Source organism: Crassostrea angulata, chromosome 8 (genome assembly GCF_025612915.1).
Source record: "Crassostrea angulata isolate pt1a10 chromosome 8, ASM2561291v2, whole genome shotgun sequence".
NCBI lineage: Eukaryota > Metazoa > Mollusca > Bivalvia > Ostreida > Ostreidae > Magallana > Magallana angulata.
In genome coordinates this window covers 56,233,654-56,259,277 of record NC_069118.1, presented here as the reverse complement: position 1 = coordinate 56,259,277, position 25,624 = coordinate 56,233,654, and the positions used below count along the sequence as shown (strand labels likewise).

The 25,624-nt window shown below is 33.6% G+C and overlaps 1 pseudogene; it reads left to right on the top strand.

Moving 5' to 3' along the window:
• The first annotated feature begins 6,179 nt into the window (after positions 1 to 6,179).
• On the top strand, positions 6,180 to 16,257 carry LOC128158618 (uncharacterized; annotated as a pseudogene).
• Positions 16,258 to 25,624: the final 9,367 nt, after the last annotated feature.

Sequence of the window (25,624 nt, the reverse complement as noted above, 5' to 3'; positions counted from 1 at the left end):
ATTGTTTAAATAGACAAAATAATATAAATCACGTAGGGCACCCGTGAAAAAAATCTAAACCTTAACTTTATAATAAATTAACTATTCTGAATTTTATAAAAATGATGGTAGTCAATTTTTATCGTCTAGATAGAACCTCAAAGATTATATTTGTTATGCACGGATCCAGAATATTTTTTTCAGGGGGGATGGGATGTTGCAAATGAATAATTGTGTTTGTGGATTTATAAAATTTGAATTTTTCAGGGGGGGGGGGGGGTGGGGGGAGGGGTTCATACCTCCAGAACCCCATTCTTGATCCGCTCATTTTTGTGCACCATGTTTGTAGATTTGTACCCCCCTCCCTCCCCATAACACACAATAAAAAAGAGCATTTTCCTGTTAATGTTGCTAGCTGCTTTGCTATCTGATGACTTGGAGTACATTGGAACCACAAACAAAAAGCGCTCATTGATTTGGGCTTGTCATTGAATTGTGCAAACAAACGTTAATACCTGTAAATCAGACGGGGAGAAACTTCAAAGAGAGCCAGTTCTCTATCTTTCAAGTTTCAAGTTATGTTTTCTGAAAAATGTGACTTGTGTTTGCATTGTCGTTTATTTTCCTTTTTGAAGAGATTGTAACATGAAAGCTACTTTAGTTTAAAAATTGTTGATTTTCTTGTCATAATACACACTTATCCTTTTCATGCGTTCATTTAAAAATGTTGCGTTTTGGAAGAAATTTTCGATTTTGTATTTTTCTTGTTAGGCCTATTATATCATATATAGGATATCTAACGAAAGGAGGGGGGGGGGGGGGGGGATAGCACACTTTTTGATGTATGAATACACTCGAACTCGAACACTCCCCCTCAATACACATGTCCGCTCTGTTAACAAAGTCGTGCTTTTCTCTATTCATGATTTCCTATCAGCTACTCTATCAATGGCTGAACTTGAACCACTTGTGAAGACAATTAGTCCACTTCTTGCTACTGAAAGGACATTTCTTCTGTAAGGTGATTTTTTCTGGGTTGGTCTTTTATATTGTCAATTTCCTTTTGATTAAAATTTTTGTCTTTCCTGTTGCCAACTACTGACAGATTTTTTTTGGCGTAAAATTTCGTTTTTTAGCTCACCTGAGCTGAAAGCTCAAGTGAGCTATTCTGATCACATTTTGTCCGTCGTCCGTCTGTCCGTCTGTCTGTCCGTCCGGGTTTACGAGAGCTACATTGTGGGGATGAATACAAGTTCAAACATACATTGTGGGGAAAATTAGAATTGTGGGGATATCCCCACAAGGCGGAGTGTCTTTAAATGAATTGTGGGGATGATTGTTCTTCAGTGACAAAGACATCCCCAGAGTGAATTGTCCGATGTCCATAGTCAACTTTGTCTTTATTGAAAAATGTCTGTAGTACAAGAGTTCCTTCCCCCTTGACCGTGAAATAGTTGATTTCGGATCTCTTCGGATTTTTTTCGGAGAGCCTCTAGACGTTAGGTATTGTCAATCGGATTACTTTGCCACTTCCGTCGTGTGACGTAATTTTTTGCGCATGCTCATTTTGATGTAACATGGCATGGTGGAAACCGATAAACGTAGAAGGTGAGTGTGCTGGTAGAAAAGATAAAAAAAACACCTGTATTTCATCTTTGAGTTTATATACATTGATAACCACCTAATTCTTACTAAACTTAGACATTTGTTATTACATATACAGTTTAAAAATAGAAACGGGAAAGTTTCGTAGGACGTTCATGGTTGGATCAGAGGAATCTCGGATTAATTGACGCGTCAAGTTGGTTGTGCTTTTCGATGCCACGAAAGCTTGAAATAATAAGCTAACATACATTTACTACTATTTTCTAATATGCATTAGTATTACTTATTATCGTGAGGGGTCATTTTCGTTGTGTTAGAAGCATGGACCCAGGAGAGACATACAAATTTGTGACGGGTAACTACAATTACCGAACTGCCCCCCCCCCCAATATACCGAAATGCCCATTGAAAACACCGAAATGCCCTTTAAATGTTCATTTGTTATTCCTTATGTTTCCGGCAATGAATATGACTATATATGAAATAATTACGTTTTTCACATGTAAACACATTTGAGCAGGTCCAGTACAATCTCCAGATTTAGCTATATAGCTTGAATAAGCTAAATAGCTTTATTAAGCTATTCAGAGTAGCTTCATTTAGCTATTTTGTCATATATTTTTCTTAAATGTGTAATTTTTCAGTATGTATAAAAAATCGCACTTTAGTGCAGTGATAATTTTCAACTTTGAACTGTTCTGTAAACAATGCATGTAAAGATTACTCATAAGTTTGCGTCTCCTTAAGAGACTTTGCACTATAAGTTTTGGGGCAACTGATTCATGACCACACAGTTACTTCTTGAATGAAATATAAAGGAGGTCAGTTATGGTGAACAAGATAATTGATTGGTAATAATTTATCACAATGAGAAGAAATCATACTTATCCACGCTTCATTGCACACAAAGTGGTGAACAGTTACCCAAACAATGGAAATATAGTTTTTGCTTAAAAGTGTTTAAAAGCTGCAGAGTTAAATCTATCTTTAATTTGGGTCAAGTTTATAATGGTCAATGGCACAAATATGAGTAGCAAGTTAATTACGATTTTTCGTCCATTTCTTACAATAAATATTTTCTTTAAAAACTGCATATAAATAGCTTTATTAAGCTATTTTGAATAGCTTTATAAAGCTATATAGCTTTTTCAAGCTGTATAGCTAAATCAAGAGATTGTGCTGGACCTGTTGAGTGAAGAACAATATATACGGTGAATTGTTCAACAAAAAATATATAATCAAACCTATTGTTTTGGTTTATTGTTTTTACAAGAAAATGATTAATAAAAGATAAATTTAACAAAATTTAAAAGGAAAAAAAAATGTATAATAACATTAAAGAAATGGAAGAATTATTGTCCTAGGATTTCATTTGTCCTCTTTAACCATGGGCACTATCTAATATTTCTCATATTTTGGAATGTAATGAGTTACAAAGTTGTATATTAGGTGTCCTGAAATACATCTTTAATGATTGAAAATTGAGAATTTTTTAATGGCATTTCGGTGTTTTCATCGGGCATTTCGGTAAATCGCGGGCATTTTGGTAATTCTATATACCTAGTTGTGACTTCCACAAAATAAAAAAAATTGTATGCATTACTACTTAACATTCGCCAACCACGAAATCAAGTCCTAATATAAACAAACTGTTGTTTTAAAAAAGTCATAATTGGAATCTACAACGTATAGATACAGATGTACAGAAAGCAATATTTTATCATCCCTAAACCTCGAGAATTTAACCCGCGAGAATATGTGATTTTACAGTAGGGTCATAAATACAGCAAATAAGTTCTTTGTCAGTGAATTAAAAATAGGTATGAATTGTTTAATTGATTTTATAATAAGAATTAACAGTTTTAATCAAAAAAAATTTTTTTGCCAAATATTTTAAATTTTTTTTTCAGGGGAAATATGGAAAAGTTTGAGTTTCTGTCTATTTTTGTTTACTTTTTATTGAATTTAGTATTGCGTGTCGCTTGTGTTTTCTTCAAGTTCCCTGTCCTATTTTACACTTCCCTGGTTATTGACATCCTTTTACTGTTTTGTTTTGGAGTTTACGTGTCAATTTTGTACTGCCAAAGGGGTAAGAATTTTAAGATTGGTCCATCTTAAAATGATGTTTTCTTGTCCTTTCCTGACTCGGGGTGAAATTACTGGGTGGTAGGTAGGTGAGAAAATCTTTTTTCCAAAAAAATTTGACTTATTTGATGACGGGATAAAAGAATTAAAAAGAAAAAAATATGTCCTGGAATGTAATAAAAAATTAAATAGGGCCTTTTTTGGTTACCGGTAGTCGATTTGGAAAGGGCAACAAAACATTTTTTGTAAGATAACCATATAGGCATACAACTAATATGAAATCTTAGATAAAAGCATATACATGAATATTACAGGATTCCTTTTCTTATTACTGCTAAACTCTAGCTCTGTGACTGATGAAATTCTGAGAGAGAGCTACAGGATACAAGTTTTGTAAAAACCTCGATTTATGGCCACCGTGTTTTAGTCACTTGCTTCAAGTTTTATTTCTTCTATTAAATGATTTCTCACATGTTCTCATTTCATCCCCTGTACATGTAGCATTTGAAATTTTAGCTGTTTGCAGGAGCAATCTTGGTGTAACAACACATCTAGTTTTGAAGAATATTCAGGCCTAAAATAAAAAAAAAATCGTTTGTTTGCAGTTGCCTATCAACCCACTAAAAATGCGCCCGACTCAAACTTTTTTACAGCCATTATTTGATTGTTTTTGGGTTTTTAGCTCACCTGAGCTGAAAGCTCAAGTGAGCTATTCTGATCACATTTTGTCTGTCGTCCGTCTGTCCGTCTGTCTGTCCGTCTGTCTGTCCGTCTGTCCGTCCGTAAACTTTTCACATTTTCAACATCTTCTCAAGAACTACTAGGCCAATTTCAACCAAACTTGGCACAAATCATCCTTAGGCAAAGGGGATTCAAAGTTGTGAAAATTAAGGACCACACCCGTTTTCAAGGGGAGATAATTAGAAATTAATGAAAAATTTCGAGATATTTTAAAAAATCTTCTTCTCAAGAACCAGAGAGCCAGGAAAGCTGAAACTTGTGTGGAAGCATCCTTAGGTAGTGTAAATTCAAAGTTGTGAAATTCATGACCCCCGGGGGTAGGGTGGGGCCACAATGGGGGGTTGAAGTTTTACATAGGAATATAAAGAGTAAATCTTTAAAAATCTTCTTCTCAGAAACTAAACAGCCTGGAAAGCTGAAACTTGTGTGGAAGCATCCTCAGGTAGTGTAGATTCAAATTTGTGAAAATCATGATCCCTGGGGGTAGGGTGGGGCACAATGGGGGGGGGGGTCGAAGTTTTACATAGGAATATATAGAGTAAATATTTAAAAATCTTCTTCTCAGAAACTAATCAGCCAGGAAAGCTGAAACTTATGTGGAAGTATCCTCAGGTAGTGTAGATTCAAAGTTGTGAAAATCATGATCCCTGGGGGTAGGGTGAGGCCACATGGGGGGGGGGGGTGTTAAAGTTTTACATAGAAATATATAGAGTAAATCTTTAAAAATCTTCTTCTCAGAAACTAATCAGCAAGATGATTCTTTATAATTGTTAAGACTTTGGCTCCAGGACAATTCTTCGGTCTCACAAGAAGGTTCAGAGTTTGATGTAGCTAAATATCCCATATATAAACAATTGTAAAGGATCTTTTTGAGAACTGCAATACTCAACATTTGATATGACTATAAAATTGAAGCAGGCAGCTATTTTTTCATTAGAATCTTTTTGTATTACTGTAGTGAGTTATTGCCCTTGATTTATTGATTCTTGATTATTTTAATTAATGCATCCACTGTTAACCAATTATTGTGATGATTATTTTTATACAATAATAAAACTTTAATGTATATAAGTTGTTCTGCATAAGAAGTTTTGGGTTAGGCCGGATTAGTTTGTTTATTTTTGATTTCCAATTTTTAGATACTATGAATTATTTTAGGCCGGCACATATATAGGGACAGTGTCTATAGCATTATGAAGAGCGACTGTTTGGGGTTAAATTTGAACAGGTACTAATAGATTGAGTGTGTGGACATCCCTGCTCTATCTAATCTTCGATACAGAGTGTGCGGTCATTCCTGCCCTGTATCGCATTAATACAAGTGTGCAGTCATACCTGCTTGTATTGGTGGTGGTTGCGGTGGTGGTGCTTTGTATGGTCATCCCTGCTGGTGTTCAGGCCTTTCTAGCACAAGTGTGTGGCACTCCCTGCTTGCATTAGGTTGAGCTGTTGGCGCAAGTGTGCGGTCATCCCTGCTTGCGTTAACATTGGAACCTGTTGAGTAGCGTAGGTGTGCGGTCATCCCTCCCTGCGTAACATTGAGTCCCTATATATGTGCAGGAGCGGTGATTAAAGTCTGCTCTTGTAAATATTGGCAGCAATCAGGGCTATCCGAGTTCCAAGGGGGAAAAATGGATTTTATTTATACAGGATCTACATGTATTATTGTACATTGTCCAGATTGTTTGTATTATGACTCCATTAAGCTGACTTTATCATACCTATTGTTCCTCAGGTGAGCGATGTGGCCCATGGGCCTCTTGTTTTTTAAAGTTTCAAATTTTTAGGATGTTCAAACTTTTTTGTCTATTTTCAAAATTTTTGTTTCTGTCAATAAGTGGCATAAAGTAAGTAGAGCTTTATTTACCTACAATAATCCTATAATCCAATAAATCTCTGATTTGTAATAAGGTTGGCCTCATGTATGAATAAAGTTATTTGATTTATTGAAATTCTATTTTAATCCCATAAACAGGAAGTAATCAATCACATGTGAAAAACATTCAAGATGGAGGACTGTGATTTGCCATGTGCAGTTATTCTATTTCATTCTGATCTTGATTTCTCTCAAGCATGTGCATTTTGCTCTGACATGGATATAGATGTTTTAGAAACTGAAATATATGGTTATAGTTGTTTAGTATTTTTTTTACAAATGGAATTTAGTGCAGTTTTGTTTTTTTGCAACCTCAGTGGTTTTTCTGTTCATAAGTATATTCAGCAGTAAAAAAAAAAAAAAAAAAAAAGGAAATTAGTAGATGTTAAGGTAAGAATTTTATTTTTTGTTTGGTATTTCTTTTGGAAATTAATTTAAATTCAGTATTTCAATTGAGGCATTCAACAGTAATCCTAGATTGACTGCCCAGGCCCACTCTGTTAGTCATTTTATCCTCGTAATGACAGACTGACATGAAACACTTGGCAGACTCTGAATGACACAGATTTTTATAGGGAGAGAAATGGAGGTTTTGCTGTTGATGATATTAGTGACAAGTATCATAATTATGATGATCTTAGGTATTGGTATCATTTTCCTTTTTATCTTCTTTCGAAAGTGGACAAGTTTTTTCAGAAGGTGGAATGATATTATTCAGTAATGAAGAGGTACATATCTTGTATATAATTTAAGATAATTAAGACTTTATTTTGTGCGTGTTAATTGAAAAGTAATCAAATAATTTATTTTTATGTTGATTGTAATTGTTTAACATATGTTTTACTAGAAAAACTTTGATAACTTGTGTATTTATATGCTCAGAAGGCTAGTCGATAAAAAATCCCAACAAAAACAGTCATAATCTGATAATGAAAACAGATTTTAACCCAAAATGAATAGACCCAGAAAGGCAGACAGTTTGGCCCCACAATAAAAGACATTCAATTCCCAAAGTGACAGACAACATAATTGATCTAATAAAAGAATATAAGGCCAAAAAGAGTAGACGCAGAAAGACAGACAGTTTGGCCCCATAATAAAAGACATTAAATTCCCAAAGTGACTGACAACATAATAGATCTAATATAAGAAATATAAGGCCAAAAAGGGTAGACCCAGAAAGACAGACAGTTTGGCCCCATAGTAAAAGACATTCAATTCCCAAAGTGACAGACAACATAAAAGATCTAATAAAAGGAATAGAAGGCCAAAAAGGGTAGACACAGAAAGACAGACAGTTTGGCCCCATAATAAAAGACATTCAATTCCCAAAGTGACTGACAACATAATAGATCTAATATAAGAAATATAAGGCCAAAAAGGGTAGACACAGAAAGACAGACAGTTTGGCCCCATAATAAAAGACATTCAATTCCCAAAGTGACAGACAACATAATAGATCTAATATAAGAAATATAAGGCCAAAAAAGGGTAGACCCAGAAAAACAGACAGTTTGGCCCCACAATAAAGGACATTCAATTCCTAAAGTGACAGACAAAACAAAAAGGAAAACTTAGATTAAATAAAAGGAATGTAAAACAAAATAAAAAAGATCCATAAGGACGGATAGTTTGACCTCCCAATAAAAGATTTAATTCCAATTTGACAGTCATAGTCAACAGTACATAGGAAAACTAAACAACATAAGCCCACATAAGCTGACAGACCAAAAACCCCCACTGTGGCAGACAGAATAAGCCCACAATGGCTTTGACAATAATCCCCATACTGATAGACAAAAAACCCCACGGTGTCAGACAGAATAAGCCCACAATGGCTTTGACTATAATCCCCATACTGATAGACAAAAAACCCCACTGTGTCAGACAGAATAAGCCCACAATGGCTTTGACTATAATCCCCATACTGATAGACAAAAAAACCCACTGTGTCAGACAGAATAAGCCCACAATGGCTTTGACAATAATGCCCATGGATAAAATTAATCATTTTAATGTATTAAATAAGAAACATCTGTAACCATTTTAGTGTTATTATTAAGAAAAATGATTTAAATGTAATTTCTTTGTTCTTTTCAAGAATCTGAAGATGCCAGCTCAAACAAGGAAGAGGAAGAAAGGTAAACAGTCTTAGTTAACATGGGTAAACTTGGTTAATTAAAAATTAATAGCAAAGTGTGTTTTTTATTATAATCGTGTATGAAAAAAATTAAATATTAATTTGGCCACCCCCTATGGAGTATTTAGGATGATGCAAATACTTATTTGAGTAGAAATACCTTGCAAACAAATTTTCCCATGGTTTGATGCAACATTTTAGATAGTGTATAATAAATGCATTTTTTAAAATTTATTTTAGAAAGTAGAAAGACTGAAGAAGTTACTTATGTAAAAGGTAAGTGTTGAATATTATAAAATATTGATATGCCCCCATATTCTAGTGCTGTAAGCTATCAGTTAGTCATTTTTCGAGTGACAGAAAGACAAAACAAATTTAACTGAAGGGATTTTAGCAAGACTAAATTTTAAAATACAAAAATCAAGTTTTACTTCCAACTTTTAACATGCATATCCTAAAAATTGTTTTGAATATTATGTTTCTACGCGAGTTCTCTTCTACCTGTTATTCAGCAAAAGCACCACAAAGTATTAGATTTAGTAATGAGAAAACAACCATGTTCTTTATTAGGCAGAAAAATTCAAAGATACTTATTAATGATGTGGTGACCTTTTCTCTTGGATGATCACGATGGCTGAAGTATCTTTATTTATTTAACAGGCCAAATTGTATACTGTTACTGGAAGGGAATATGGTGGCCAGGTGCTGTGGAGAGTGTTTTGAAAAACGATGTGTACCAAATTTCCTTTTGGAAAGAGGAGGAAAGGTAAGGAATAATTTGATTTAAAAGGATATAGATTTTTTTCATTTAAAATGTTTTATATGAAGGTCTGTGATTTATAAAAAGGAATTTATTGTAAGCAAGATACTAGTATATGATTTTAAGTACCAGTAAATCTGATCTATAATTATGTTAAGGTGTACAAAAATTTACTTTGTGTTGAAAATTCACTGCATCAGTAAGACTTTAACAAACTTCATATCTTTGTTAAATAGTTATACTCCTTCATGTACAAAAAAAGTTTTTGCAAATGTGTATACTTAGCACACAATATATGTAATTGTTTTTCACATCTGTAGGATTACATGTAACAGCCACAATCTCCGTAATTTTCAATGTGACACAGACACAGACTTGATTGCTTCAAGTTTAAGTAAATAAGTTTGGTTTAAATTAGTTCCTTTTGTTCAGAATGTTTTTTCATTTAATCTTAAGTCCAAGAAATGGATATTTTTCTAAGATACTTGTTCATCAGTCAAACATAAGTTATTCCTACTTATGAAATAATCACTGATGAATATTTATTTGTTTTTCTTTTATAAGTACTACTATCCCAGAAGAAAAAAATTCCACATCCATATAAAAAATGTTGAATTGTTAACATTAACCAGACTGTTTTTGTTTTCTACTAATGCATGCTATGAGAAGAAGGGCAGGGTTGGACAGTTAAACTTCTAAAATGTGACAGAATTAAATTATTACATCATGTGGTGTATTATAAATGTTCAAGACTATATAACCAAACAATTTTATTTATTTTTTAGGAATCGGGCAACTTAAATTTATGTGTTTTCAAACATGAATCATGTCTTGGCAATGTGTTTCATTAAATTGATAATTCGTACAAATTTGTCCTACCATGTTCCTATAAGATGCAGCGAAACAACTGTCCAATACTCCCAAAGAATGATAGATGAATGAAATTACTAGCGTGAAACAAAGCAATAAGAGTTGTTAATAACAGATAATTTATGATTTACTGGTTCTAAAACTGCAGAAAAATGTTTAACATTAATGAAAGCTCAGGATTCTGCAACCCTTGTATTTTCTTAAAGTATTTTTACTAAACTTTGCAAATGAACAAACTTAATTTTACTAGTTAAAAATACAAGTACTCGCATATTGTAATGCAAGAAATTGAATGCATCATTACTAATTTCAGAAAAAATAAAGAGGCAGGCTGATCTGAAAAATAAATACATGGAAGATGTAGAATATGCTAAATCTTTGAGTAAAAACAAACCGGCACCATCCCATACCTTGAGTTCACAGAGCCCTTCAGCTTGTGAAGAGGTACCTACCACAAGTGATAAGCCGGAACAAGAGAGGACACCACCCCACACCTTGAGTTCACAGAGCCCTTCAGCTTCATGTGAAGAGAAGCCTACCACTAGTGATAAGCCGGAAGAAGAGAGGGTACCACCTCACACCTTGAGTTTACTGAGCGGTCCAGCTTCATGTGAAGAGGTGCATACCACAAATGTTCAGCCGGAACAAGAGAGGTTACCACCCCACACCTTGAGTTTGCAGAACCCTCCAGCTTCATGTGAAGAGAAGCCTACCACAAGTTATAAGCCGGAACAAGAGAGGGTACCACCCAATACCTTGACTTTACAGAGCCCTTCAGCTTCATGTGAAGAGAAGCCTACCACAAGTGATAAGCCAGAACAAGAGAGGGCACCACCCTACACCTTGAGTTTACAGAACCCTCCAGCTTCATGTGAAGAGGTGCCTACCACACGTGATAAGCCGGAACAAGAGAGAACACCTACCCACACCTTTAGTTCACAGAACCCTCCAGCTTCATTCGAAGAGGAGCCTACCACTAGTGATAAGCCAGAACAAGAGAGGGCACCACCCCATACCTTGAGTTCACAGAGCCCTTCAGCTTCATGTGAAGAGAAGCCTATTACAAGTGATAAGCCAGGACAAGAGAGGGCACCATCCCATACCTTGAGTTCACAGAGCCCTTCAGCTTCATTCGAAGAGGAGCCTACCAAGAATTTCAAAAAGGGGTCGACACTGACTGAGGCAGTACTTATTACCTATAACCGACGGCGTCCAGGGGAAATTCAAGCAATGAGGTATTTTTAAGGCTATTAATCAAATTTATAAATGTACAATTATAATACAATATGGATATACTCCTTGAATTTAGGTGAAAATATTATGTTTTGATAGACATTATCTTCATATCAGTATTTTTAAGCTTCACATGGGAATAGAAGTCCTTGTTACTTTTCTAGAGGTCAGATTGCTGGAAAGGATGTGTAACTGGTTCCCTTGCTTTTCTGGAGGGATATGATATTAATATTTTTTGTAATATTATTAAATTGTGTTGACATAATCATTGATTTTACAGGTTGGTTGATTACCACAACAGGAAGACTGGAATAGATCCTGGTGTTGGAGAAGAAATAGTGAAATCACTGTCAGAATTTGAAAGAAAACTTGTAGAAGAACAAGATGTGATTGAAATAAGGGGAAAGGTTAGCAACTTTTACATGCATATGTAAGCTGTAACTGAATTTTTTTTAGCATTTAAAAGTATATTGTGTATAAAACAATTATTTTGTGTATGTGTTTTTAATTTTTGCTGTTAATTGTACTGTTGTAGCTGTAGACACATACATGTACATTAAGACATCATTCTTTTGGAAGTAAATGCACTTAAAATATGTATCATGCAATCTTGTGCATTTAATTTTGATCTTTTTATTTTCTAACAGTGTGGAAAATGTGTACCAGTGATCATTCCTAAGCATGTACGGGGGATTCTGGCACATCTATGTAATCAACGTGTAAGAGCAGCTGCAGGAATACCAAGCTCAAGTGTCCATATCTTTGCAACAAACAGTGAGTTTTAACAAATTACAGTTGATCTGGCTTTATCTATATATTTTCAATTGATCTGGTATTCTCTTTATATAATTTGTATACTACACAATTACAGACCTGTTTATTCTTATGATTTTCGGTGTATTTTGTACTGATTTTAAGTCCAAAATACATCTCATGGTTTGCTGAAGTGAAAATAAAGAAATCTGTTTTGATTTTAACAGCTAGTTTTCATTATGATCCGTCTCTGTTTGACACTTTCTGATCGCTAAAACAAGAGATAGTTTTCAAACACTTAAGTGATGTCAGGTGGCCAAAATGCAGTGGTTTAAAAAGATGAGAAATGTAGTTGTTCTTTAGTGATATATAAAAAATCGATGTAAATTGTAATCTTTCTTGCAAATGCCAAATCTTGCTGACAAATCTAATAAAAAATACTGAGAGACAGCAATACAGGTAAACAGGTCTGTAATTATCATAACCTCATTTCAACTAGAAACTAAAGGAGTGAAATTTTAGTATTCAAAATATAACTTTGCATTATGAAAAAAATTGTGGCAAAGATGGGGAAAAGAGTTTTGGGGAAAGATGCCTTAAATTTGCTTTCAATCTCTACTGCAGATGACAGTTAATGCTTTTGATTCTGTTATAATTGTCAAAGAAAAAAAAATGGAAACAAAATACTGAAACATTCATTCCTGATTATGCCATCATTGAAATTGATGAAAAATAAATATTGTTTGTAGGGGCAGGTGTTTTTAGGGGATATGATTCTGTACAATTTGTGACACAGAATGCTGATCTTCAATTTCCGGAACGCATAAGAGGAACAAACATGAGACGTCTCATGGCAACTTTATGCCAGGTAAGTTTAGTTTTTATCCTTTTAAACATACAGTGAAATTTAACTTTTGTTTAAACGCCCTACTTAAACCATGTTTTGTGCTAAAGACTGTAAACCCCTTCCCTGCAGTCCCGCATTTTAATGCATATGCCATTTCCTATTTCTAATGCGAAATCACGCATATACTGTTTCCTGCAATCACACATTTTCACGCACTTTAAAAAGTTCATTTAATCTTCACTTTATTGCCAAAGTCCTTTTATTTTATACCTAATAAAATCTAATAAAAGAAGAAAATTTATTTTCTTATTGAAATGTTACGTCATAATATTATTTACACTAAACTTAGAGAAACTTGTACCAGGCTATAAAGTGCTTGTGGGGAAACAGTAACGTCATATTCTATTACGTGACATTAAATGTATGTTGCATAACAATTCAAGTTGTAAAGAGTTAAACTTAAGTCTCAGAATTGTATACCGCTCTGCAATTATAATCAGTTTCTCTCTTGTAAAGGTTTAAATACAGATTTTAAGTATCTTTTTCTTTAGGCCTTGGATGTGACACCACAGCAGCAAAAGTGGATCATCGATCACATGGGCCATACTCTAGATGTGCACAACATTCACTATAGATGTACATCAGATATCATAGAGAGATCAGACATTGCAAAATTATTAATGCTCATGGACAGGAAGCAGGTTGGATATTTCAAAAATAAAAGATTGGAAGAAATTAGCTTGGAAGGTAAGTGCTTAGCAAATGTTTTATATTATTCATAAAACTATAAAAAATTATCCCATACATGTAGTCAAATGAATACCAACTATACATAAAACATATTTCTTATTTCATTATTGCTAACTCTTATTAAATAAGGAATCATTCTTTGAGTATTATGAGGTGATAATTTGGTCGGGGCGTGATCAAATCCAATAAAGCCCGAAGGGCTTTATGTTAGATTTGATCACACCCCGACCGAAATTATCATCTCATAATATTCAAAGAATGATTCCTTATTACTTATATTTATATAATTTTAAGCCATCGTACCATTATACATTTAAATGATAGATTAGCAAACACCGCTGGCGCCTCGATTTGGCGTCATTTGTATTATGGGTTATATAGTACAAAATCGATATGTAGTGTTATCACAGGCGAAGACACTGGAAAATGTAAATATAATAGGATAATGTTCAAAATGATATGACCAAACATTTTTATTTAATAAATGCAATAAAATCATTCTTTTTAATCATAGAATTAATTGAAGAACCAGACGAAACAATGATGTTGATGAGAATGATGACAGATTCTTGGACAGAGATGAAGTGTTCATCCCAAACCTGTTAGAAGATGAAGAGGAAGAAATTCTAGTCAGTAAGTAATATGAATCCATGGTGAGAAATATTTGGCCAAAAAATTATTTTTTTTTATTAATACAGTAGTTGTTTTTCAAGACTGGTACAAATTTGGAAGAATTTGAAAAAAAATAAATTTATTAGTTGAATGAATTTAGCCAACCATCATATAATTCATCTTAAAAAGCAGCATAAATAATGTGAGATTTCAACAATCTTTGAAAGGGGGACTTTTTTTTTTTTTATATGTTTTCAATCTTGTGGGGTGGGGTGGGGGGTAGTATTACTTTAACATTTACAAATTTATTTCACATGTGCTTTATCAGATAACTGTTAATCCCATTGGTCTCACGATTTTCTTGCTGGTAATCACTGTATGCAAATTGTTTTCCATCAATATCTTTTTCTTATACACTGTTCTGTGAAATGGTAATGATTGAAGTATTTCTTACAGAGACAAGCAAGAAGAAAAAGGCCAGTTTTACGAGGAAGAAATGGACAGTAGCAGAAGAAGAAGAAATAAAGAAGAGGTTTGCAGGTTTTCTTGCCCGGGACAAGTGTCCTAGGCAAAAAGACGTTGAGAAAGTGATGGCCCAAAGCAAGAAATATGGGGGTCTACTGCATACAAGACCAAGGGACAACATTAAGAAGAAAGTCAGTTGTATGCTGGTTAAAGCTAGAAAAAATAATAATGATTTGTAATGACATAATTGAATCATTCCGAAAAATGCCTCATATTGCAAGTGAATAGAGTTTTAAGAGCTATTATATACTAATATACTAAGATACTTAAAACTTATTTGTTTTTTTTGTTACCAAAAGTTAAGGTCATTGTATATTCATTTTTCAAGGGTTGTATTAGATTTTTTGTAAAAACGAAAGAAGTCTATCTAGACTTTAATTGACAAAAATAACTGGAAGTTACAATTCAATATTAGCATTAAAAAATCGATAATAAAGTCCCCATTATTTCAAGTACATGTAAAATGCGAAACATAGTTAGTTTGATATGTTTTGTTAAATTAATGATCAATTGTTTTGACCCACCTTTTAGTATGATCACCTACAAGTACAAACTAACTTTCGCTAATATTAGAAATAGAGAAAGTCCACTTTTCCTTTCAATTCAACATGGATGAAAATATAGTGAATATTTTTTTTTCACTTTTTGTTGACCAGTTGACTACTTGATTTTTTACTTTTGCTCACTGATTCCTGAAGTTAATAGCACTGGTGATGATTATTGCACATCCTGTTCATTACATATTTTTGCTGTGTAGGTTTTGTACATGTACAAAAGCATCATTTCTGAAAGATGGTATTATTAAATGTGAAAGTGATGTTTATCACAAGTTTTAAAATATTTCATCTTAACTTTTTGTCTTGCACTTTCTTTTGTCAGATAATTGAATTTTTTCAATTGTCTATATTTAGAATAATACAACGAAAACTTGGTTTAAGGTAATTCAAGGAAATACCCTTACATAAGGGCTTTAAAAATAGATTTTTTTTTAAGAATTAGGCTGTGGAATAGTTGATAGAAAGCAGTGCAGTATTGCCACATGTACACTTTTTTTCATGTGTTCATGACTTTCCTTTTCATGTGCTCTCTTAAAAAGATGTTACATTATCTGCTGTCACCACTTGAAACATGTTCAATTTATGCTACATTTATTGATGTTTTGGGAAGAAAATTTTGTTTATAGATTAGAACGAGAGTACACAAATATTTTATTCAATAATTGGTTTAAATATTAAAGATGTGAATAATGGTTGAAAAGAGTATTTACTAAAAAAAAACCTGTGGTCTTTGTAGACCTTGATAATGTAACCCTTTAAATATTTTATTTTTTAACCAAAGAACAGTTTTTCTGTAATAATGATTAATGTTCAATGTGCTTTCATCAAAGGCATGAGAAAGTGTTAAGCTCATTGTGTTACATGTATGCTTGCATGCATTATTTGTAGAGATATACATTTAACTATTAAATTATGTGAAAATTATGTATTGTTGTGTGTCAAATATGTGGCTGACATATTCTTTTCATCTAAAGGATAGAGGGACAATAAATAGGAGACTTAACATGGAGTCAATTTCCATTGCTGTTAACTTCTTCATGGACATATAGTAGGATAAATAATACGAAAAAAATCACTGTTTTGCACAAAGTCGAAATATACCAATTTAAAAGAAGAATATAAAAAGGGAGAATTCATAGTGAAGTGTATTGCACTGGTGTTGGATCAGTTTTTTCTACATATTGAAATCAAAGAAAATAACTTGATGGAGTAACACTTAGAACTAGAACTATCAAAGTCTGCAAGCATAGTACTGTTATACTTGAATCATGTGATTCTCACCCACTGTGGTTTGGAGCCAGAATGGTTACCCAAAATCTGAGTAAATAAACAAAATACTGATTTTGAATGAAAACTGTAGATCACAAGGTTACTGAAGTTGCAAAATGAACATCCATTCTTTCCATTGTCAGTACTAAGGGGACTTGGCAACCCCCTTTTTTGCAAAGTTAGACTTGCATGTAATTACCAGGAAGTAGCTTGTTTGTGTTAGTTTAACCCCCTCCCCCCACATTCATTCAATTTGCTTCCGACGCACATGCTATTGATATTTGCTACATTTTAAAGGAAAGTTACGAAATCACATTAGCGTCAAAAGCAAATTAAATGTAAGGGGTGTGGGGAGGGGTGACTGTCGAAGGGAAAAAAATATTCAAACCTGAAAGAAACTTGTCAAGCTAAAGAAAAAAAGATGAAACTATGTCTATTGTACAACAACGAAAATCCTATTGGGGGAGGGGGGTCGGAACTTCTTTCAGTACAAAATTTTTCTTTCATACTTTACCAATTACACTTCCTCGACTTCACTGCAACGTGCCTGTTGAAAGAGGAGTGGGGGGGGGGGGGCTAAACCTACACCCCAATGTTGGATACCTAAATGATGTCTATTTTGCAAAAACATGGGGGGGGGGGGTGGCTAAGCCTCCCTTAGCACCCACAGTTCTGACGCCTATGAATCTAATTAACTTGATAGTTTCATTTAAATTCCCCATAGTACAGACACAACGACGGACATTTCATTTGTACCTATGAATGTGGTACCCACTGTGAACAGACAAGAAATTTTCATAATGACTAATTATACCAACAGAAAAATTAATACCCATACTGATTTTTTGTACCAATCATTCATTCCCCACAAAGTACAGACACCAAAAATCACACAATGTACCTTACGTTGGTACGTCCGTCCGTCCGTCCGTCTGTAAACTTTTTACATTTTGAACTTCTTCTCTAAAACCGCTTATCCAATTTCAACCAAATTTGGCACAAAGCATCCTTATGGGATGGCAAATATAAATTGCAGAAATAAAAGTACGATCTGTATTCAAAGCGGAGAAAACCTTGAAACTGTAGAAAAAGGGGGGTGCATTTTTAAAAATCTTCTTCTCAAGAACTACCGAGGCAAATTCAACGTAGTTTAGCATAAATTATCCTTATGGGAAGGAAAATATAAATTGCAAAAATTAAGGTCTAATTCAGTTTCAAATCTGAGTTATTACGAAAATAATGATAAAGGAAAGGCGTGTTTCAGCTTCGGTTCGGTTCGGCATCCGGTAAAATGGGTAGGCAAGACTTGGCCTGGTCAAAACAAAAGATTGGCAGTTATTAATCTGCCAATCTCATTAAATTTTCAGGATATTTGATGGACCAGTTATATTTGTATTCGCTGTAAATATTGCCGCAAAATAATGCGTATTTGGAATTGACGATTGCAGATCTACCCCGGCTTTTAATTTGCCACGGCCCGGGTTTGCATACCCATTTTACCAAGACTCGTATTCCATACTTCTAAAACGAGGTTCTTTGTTTAAAGCAGCCATGACATTATACGAAAAAGGGTCGATCTGACTATGATGAATTTGCTTGTTTATGCAACAGTTCGTGTATGAAGGGAAATTTTTGAAACATGCAAAATATATTGGTGCCGATTTTGTGAAGTAAATTGAGGCTAAATATTTCAATGCGTTGACAGATTTCACACATGACGTTGGTGTTAGCTAGGACTGATTTTCGTTTCGTATGCATTATTTATGCTTTGTATTTTAACCTGGGAACTCTCGTATTTCGTGATTTTTACGTATCAATTCAAACAGAGACTTCGGTAGATCAAACAGTTAACTCTTTACCTGCGCAAATTAAGCAAAATCTGATGTATCAAAAAAGTACTGAAATACAATTCATTCTATCGGTAATTCGGCATTATCTTTTGCGTAATGGTAGATTAATGCAATAGGTTTTGTTGAGATCGATGCTCGGCATTTTCTCGAGTTTATTCAGTTTAAATAGAGTTTGATATCGCTGAAAGAAATATGTAGGTATATATACATGTGTTACAGTGTATATATGATTCATTTCGAAAAAATAAATTGTGTTCTTTATTTGTTATAGTGCATGCATGTTTCTTGTGTTTAATTGTTTACAATTTCTATTTACTAACCATATTTGAGTGTTAAGCTTCGAATTATAAGCAATTAAGATACAGAGATTTGCTCACAATTCTATGTTTGTACACAGATCTTAAAAACTAAACATTAAAAAAGTAAAAAAATTGTCAATATTTATTAAGAAAATTTTCAAAGTCTGTTCTTCCAGAAACCAATTTTAACAACTTATTGTATTGTAAACTTAACCTTTTTTCGTCATTATTACTCCTACTGTACATGTGATCCTTGACTGTGTTTGTGTACATTTGTATAAACTGATTTTGAACCTTAAATACCAATGAACTGGTCTTGAGTGAATAAAAGAATTGAAAATCTTAGGCCATTCTTTTTTTCCATTTTTAATGGTGAATAGGAAATACCAAGTTAAAAATCTTAAGCTGAATGTAATAAAGTCATGTCAACAAAATATGACTCAAACCTAGGGAAACTGTGAGCTCTGTATCTTGCTTATAATTCTACGATTGACGCTGAAATTTTGGTTGAACATTAGAAATTCTATATGAATTAGAGTATGTTAAATACTTGAACAAAAAAAATAAAAGAATGATATTCTGTATATACCTACTCTCTGGGGTCCCCTCATTATACAATAAATAATGTGAAATCTACATCAATTTTGATAGTTTTTCAGACACGAGTAAATAAAAACGACATCTTTAAAACAGTTTCCATAGTTTTGACACATTTCTGTTACGGGGATAAAATAATTATCGCTATTCCTAAGAAAATATCACAGCGGAAAATTATCCTGGTTTGTACGCGAGGTAAATAACAGTCATTTAATTATAATGGAAAACAAATTAAATTTTTGAATGTTTTAATTTGAGGAATTGAGCACATTGAGGTACAATTTTCTTCTTCACATCTATACATGAAGGATTTTTTAAATAAAATACAATAACTATTATATATTTTTTTAAAATACAATAACAAGTAAGTAGTTGATGAAACAAATGTACCTATATGCTCTCATATATTTTGATCGCTTTACAAAGTGTGTGTGTGGGGGGGGGGGGGGGGGGGCAGAACGAAAATATAGGGAATTGGAAGTTAACAACTTAACAGTGTACCCCTACCAAATGTTTAGTTTTATATCTTGCGTAGGATTTTCTTATTCTGGTAAAAAATAGTATTTCATGAAGGTACAATGTCAAAGATTACGTGTATGCAAAAATAATTGTAAAATTCGAATACTTGACAATATTTATTTTTTGTTATTCTACCGAGGGACCATATGGCACAATATCTTTTGAACGCCAATTGTTGCTCAGGTGAGCGATGTGGCCCCATGGGCCTCTTGTTTTTCTAAAGGTGTTTTTTTTTTACTTTTATTGGTTAGGAATTTTATTGAACTGCTGAATTGTTTTCAACAATAAAATCACATGACAATGTGATTGTAAAACAATGTAGGCGTTTTGTTTGCTTGAAATAGGAATTTTTGCGTGACAAAAATATTTCTAATGTGTCATACTAGTAATTTTGATTAGGGGCGTAAACATGTGTGTAAAAATTGCATTAAATGTGTGGGTTTGAATGAGTTGCACATTTAGATTTGAACTTTTAAAGATAAGTAATTAAGAAGTTTTGATAGTTTTTTTAAGTATCGGGCGCCCAGTAAAATATCAAGTGTTTATTTTTTCAGATCCGTGAGTAATAGGTGGCATAATTGCAAAAACAAACAATTACTTATTATAATTTGAAAAGTATGCGATACTAGTGACTCCCACCCTAACATATTTTCTAAACGAATTCACTTGAATAGTATAAGGCCCCCAAAAAAATGAAATAAAAAATGTTTTTTAATTCGCATTAGATATGGAAGAAGATCGGTATTTAGTCTTTTATCTATATAGCTTAAAGTACAAACAAATGAATGGCCAGTCATACCTCACTAGACAATGGCACTGTCCATCAAAAGGCGCCAAAATGTTCAATCCGCTCCTTTTTGTTGCATGCGTTTATTGTCCTTGATTTGCTCATGAAGTTCGTTTTATCTGGCAGAAAGTTTGAGTTTTAGAATGTTCAAAGCTTGGGATTAAAAAAAATTCGTTTCGGAACATGCGTTTTGCACTGAACCTTTGTAGAACGTGTCGGCCTACGTCCTTTTACGTTCGTTGATTTTCCTTAACGTCCTTTGATGTTTGTTGACGTCCGTTGATGTTTGTTGATGTCCATTTTGTTTGTTGAAGATCGTTGACCTTTGCTGATATTCGGTGACGTCTGTTGACGTCCATTGACATTCGTTGGTGTTTGTTAACGATCTTGGCGTTTGTTGATTTCCTTTGGTGTTCGTTGACCTATGTTGATGTTCGTCATGTTCGTTGACTACCATTGACGTATGTTGATGTTTGTTGACAAAATTGAATGTTCGTTAATCTCCGTCGGTGTTCGTTGACGTCTGTTGATGTTCGGTGATGTACGATGATGTTTGTTGACGTTCGTTGATGTCTATTGATGTTCGATGACGTTTGATGATGTTTGTTGATGTCCTTTAATGTTTGATGATGTTTAATGATGTTCGTTTACGTTCATTGATGTTCCTTGACATCTGTTGACAAGGATTGAAGTTCGTTGATGTCTGTTGTAGACCATTGATATACGTTAAATTTTGTTTACGTCCGTTAATGTTTGTGAACGTCCGTTTACGTATGTTGATGTCTGTTTACGTATGTTGATGTCCGTTTACGTATGTTGATGTCTGTTGTAGACCATTGACATACGTTAATGTTTGTTGACGTCTGTTGATGTTTATAAATGTTTGTTTACGTCCATTGACGTCCCCCAATGTCCGTTGATGTCCGTTGACCACCGTTGATGTCCGAGTGACCTGTGTGGCACACTTTTGATATACTACCGATCATAAAATGGTTATCTTGACTAGATAGGGCGTAACCAGTTCACAATAGTTACATAATATACATGTAGTCAGGCGGTTGTAAACCGAATTATAGCTGAATTCCTCATGTGTTGCATATTTTTTGTTTGATTGTTTGTTTTGTTTTTTTTTTTAGGTCCGTTGGCTGACCGTCTTTGTTCGACACGTTTCCTGTAATTTTTCGGTTATTTTCCATCTTAAAGACTCAAGATTAAAACAGTGACTCCGAGATAATAATCTTTTTATTTGGCAATGGAATTAGAGAGTCACTTGATTACTCTTAAATTTGCATATAATAAGTAATATAAATATTATTAAGGTCGCTAGAAATAATAAATATATTGATTCTTTATTTCACAATCATTACTTCCAAATGATGTAATTTTTTGGCATTATGACATACATAAGACGAGACTCAATGTTTTCTGTAAATATGTCAAAATGTCAACTTCAGATGTGGCTTTTGATTTGAAAACGACGACCACATTCAAAGACCGCCGAACAAGTTTCAAGTGCTTACATTGCCAATGTAAAATATATATCAACATCATTGTGTTTTTGTCTCATTCCTCAAATGCGACCATTGTCACCCATAGATACACGAATAAAAGAGGGAGAAAATGCTAATCTCTGACTTTCTGAGAGGAGAACCAGACATTGTACTTGTTTGTAATTTTTTACCAACTAAATATTAGATTTCTTTTCTATATGTTTTTGCATATTTAGCTCACCTGAAAATTTAATTGACATTTTAAAATTTTTCTCAAATATCATTTGGCCAGATCTATAAGAAAGAGCTTCCTCAGATTTTTCAGATTCAAGTTTGTTCAAAATCATGATCCCTGGGAGAAGAGTTGGGTCACAATGTAGGGGTGGGGATTGAAGTTTTACATAAAAATATTTAGAGAAAATATTTTTGAAAATTCTTCTGGGGTAAAAACTTTTCTCAGTACTTTGTAAGAAAATCTTTGAAAACCTTCTTTTCAAAAATCATTCGGCCGGAAAAGTTGAATTTCATGTTAAAGCATCTTCACATGATGTAGATTCAGGTCTGCTCAAATCCTGATCCCAGGGGGTAGGGCGGAGCCAGAATGGGGGTTAAAATTTTACATAGGAATATGTACGGGAGAACGTTTAAAAACCTTCTTCTCAAAAACCAATTAGCCAGAAAAATGTAACCTTTCGGGAGCATCGATCCTAAGGTAATGTAGATTCAAGTTTGTTCAAATCATGATCCCTAGAGGAAGGGTTGGGCAACAATGGGGTGGGGTACAAATTTGTACATAGGAATATACAATGTATAAGGTTAAATTTTCAAAAATCTTCTTTTCGTATACATTAAGTTACATCACCAAAGTGATTCTACATGTATAAGCTACTTATATTAACAAATAATGCTAATATGGAATGGTATACAAAAGTCATGTATAAAAAGGCCTTTCACTTCTTGTTTTTCATCTTTTAGTTTTTGGGCCAATGACGTAAATGCTATGTACAAAGTGTAAGTTGTACATACATGTACAAAGAGCTACTGTATCAAATTTAAAAAATATAAGTGGGTTAAATAAAAACCCTTTTGTTTTAGTGTAATTAAATTAAATGTCAAAAAACAGAAGATGTTCATGTTATATTGAAAGGTAACTATGCTGAAGGCAACATATACATTGTATAATGGTTTTCTATATATTACATTTGACGCAATATATCTTGATTACCGATTGTGAGATTCCACGCAACTTATTCCGCCATTTCTTAAACTTTTAAAGTTACGCATTAATTTAAGTTAATTCCGCAAAGGCAGTTTTTTTATTTATTTAAAAAAGTCCGTAATAGGGATATTAAAGTATACACTGTATATAGGTGATTGTTGCTGCTAAATAATATACTAAATATATTTTTTTTAGAGTTAGGTGGGGGCGTATTACTGAATCAATGACCACGTGCATATTACATAATACACTTGTGGTTTTTTTTTCAAGCTCTATGAAGATTAAGATTCTGACTTGCGACTCAAGATCACGTGATTCGTAGAAGTTGTTTCGACCTTATCTTTGATTCTCACTTTGATGGTGCAAAACTTAAATAATGAGTGAAGCAATCATCAGGCCCCTTTCTGACACATGAGGGTGGTTCAATTATAGGTTTTCTATTTCGATCAGTTAATTTCCTCCTTTTTTCAAGTACAAGACTCAAATTACCAATTATTAGCAATTTGTTTACACATCCTCTAGATGCTGAACACCGCGTTATTAAATCTTTTTATTGTATATTTCACGTGTTTATGGCAAAAGTGATTAATATACTCAAAATGAATTATAGTAGTTATACCGATGCTGAAAACTTTCCCTTGTCATGGCACTGACCAAATGGGATATTTTTCATCTCACAGAGAGAGAGAGAGAGAGAGAGAGAGAGAGAGAGAGAGAGAGAGAGAGAGAGCTATTATGGAGTTTATCATTTCTCTAAGAATCACCTTACATTTAATATTGGTTTCTCAGACCTTTTCTATATATATTCTGGCACTCTTACCATACCAAAGCAGTAAAGTGACAAAAATTATCTCTAAATTACCTTACTGCTAAAGACTTTGATCTGCGGCTTAGACTGAACAACGAAATGTTTTTCCAAACAAAAAACTGAGTGAAAGAGAGAGAGGTGACATTGATCATATCTAAATTTCTCCACCCACCCCTTCGTTTGAAAAAAAAAAATCTAGATCCACGCCTGTCGGTGTTTCCCCAGCATAAAACCAAAGAAGTACTGACTAGTCCTAATGGTCTGAGTACACAGTACTGACTCACTAAGGGCGTGTCTGTCGATGACTCTTCAGCTATACATCTTTATAATGTTGTAGTATTAGTATTAGTAGTTTATTTATTTATAGTGACATGTGTATATCAGCAATACTTAGTATAAATTTAACACTTGGTCCGTGAATGCTGATACAGTATGCACAAAATTTTCGATTGCTGCATGTCTATTGAGATGTTAAAGTAATATTTTTATTTAAAACAACAACTACTACTAAAAGATAAAGATAATGTATGATTCCTCTGTCGGTGTCACGTGATGTACATGTACTCTGAAGATGTTATGAGTGAAATAAATAAATGAACTTGAAGATGGACTCGAGACAACTATACCACTCTGTTGTAGAGATTAAGTCATCGTTTCACAACTCACAAAGTGACAAATGGCGTAATTATGTAATCATCTTCATTCATTTCTAACACCGGTATTCTTGTATATATGTTAACTGACCAGTATTTAGAATGCTGAATAAAGCTTTATTAATTGATATTCGTAGGCATTAACTTTTGCGTATTTAGTAATACATGTATTCACATTTTGTGATCGATTTCAAGTGGGCATTATTTCGTGTACTATGATAACCAATAACAACATTTTTTCAATTTGTTTAAGGATCCTCGATATCCGGGACTTCAACATTTTAAGACAGTACGTCACAAAATGGCGATTTTAACCCATTACGACGAATTTTATATCGCCAAATCCTGGTGCCTAATTCTGTAGCGCATTGGGTGTAGCTACCGTCTACTAACTGGCCCGCGAGTCACAGTTTCTAATTCTGCAGGGACTTTTATTTCCATGCATAGCAATAATAAAATTTTAAAAGTTGATTTTACAATCAAAATTGAGTTTTTTGTCATTTCCAGGTCGAACACATCCTAGAGAAATCCTCATTTTAAGGTAATTTAGACATTTGGGCTTTTAATTAAACAGACTTAAGATTCAAACACAGGGGAAGCTCCAACTTCCAAATCTATGATATTTAGCGATACGGCATCCTTTGTCAACAAAATTCTTAACAGAATTCTTAATTGCTTCCTGAGGACTTCTTTTTCACCCTGGCGGGCTAATTTTAACCCCAAGCGTCGGTGGCTGAAGTCATTTCCTCTCTGAATAATACCACTTAATTTTGTGTCAATTTTTTTTTTTATTAAAGTAA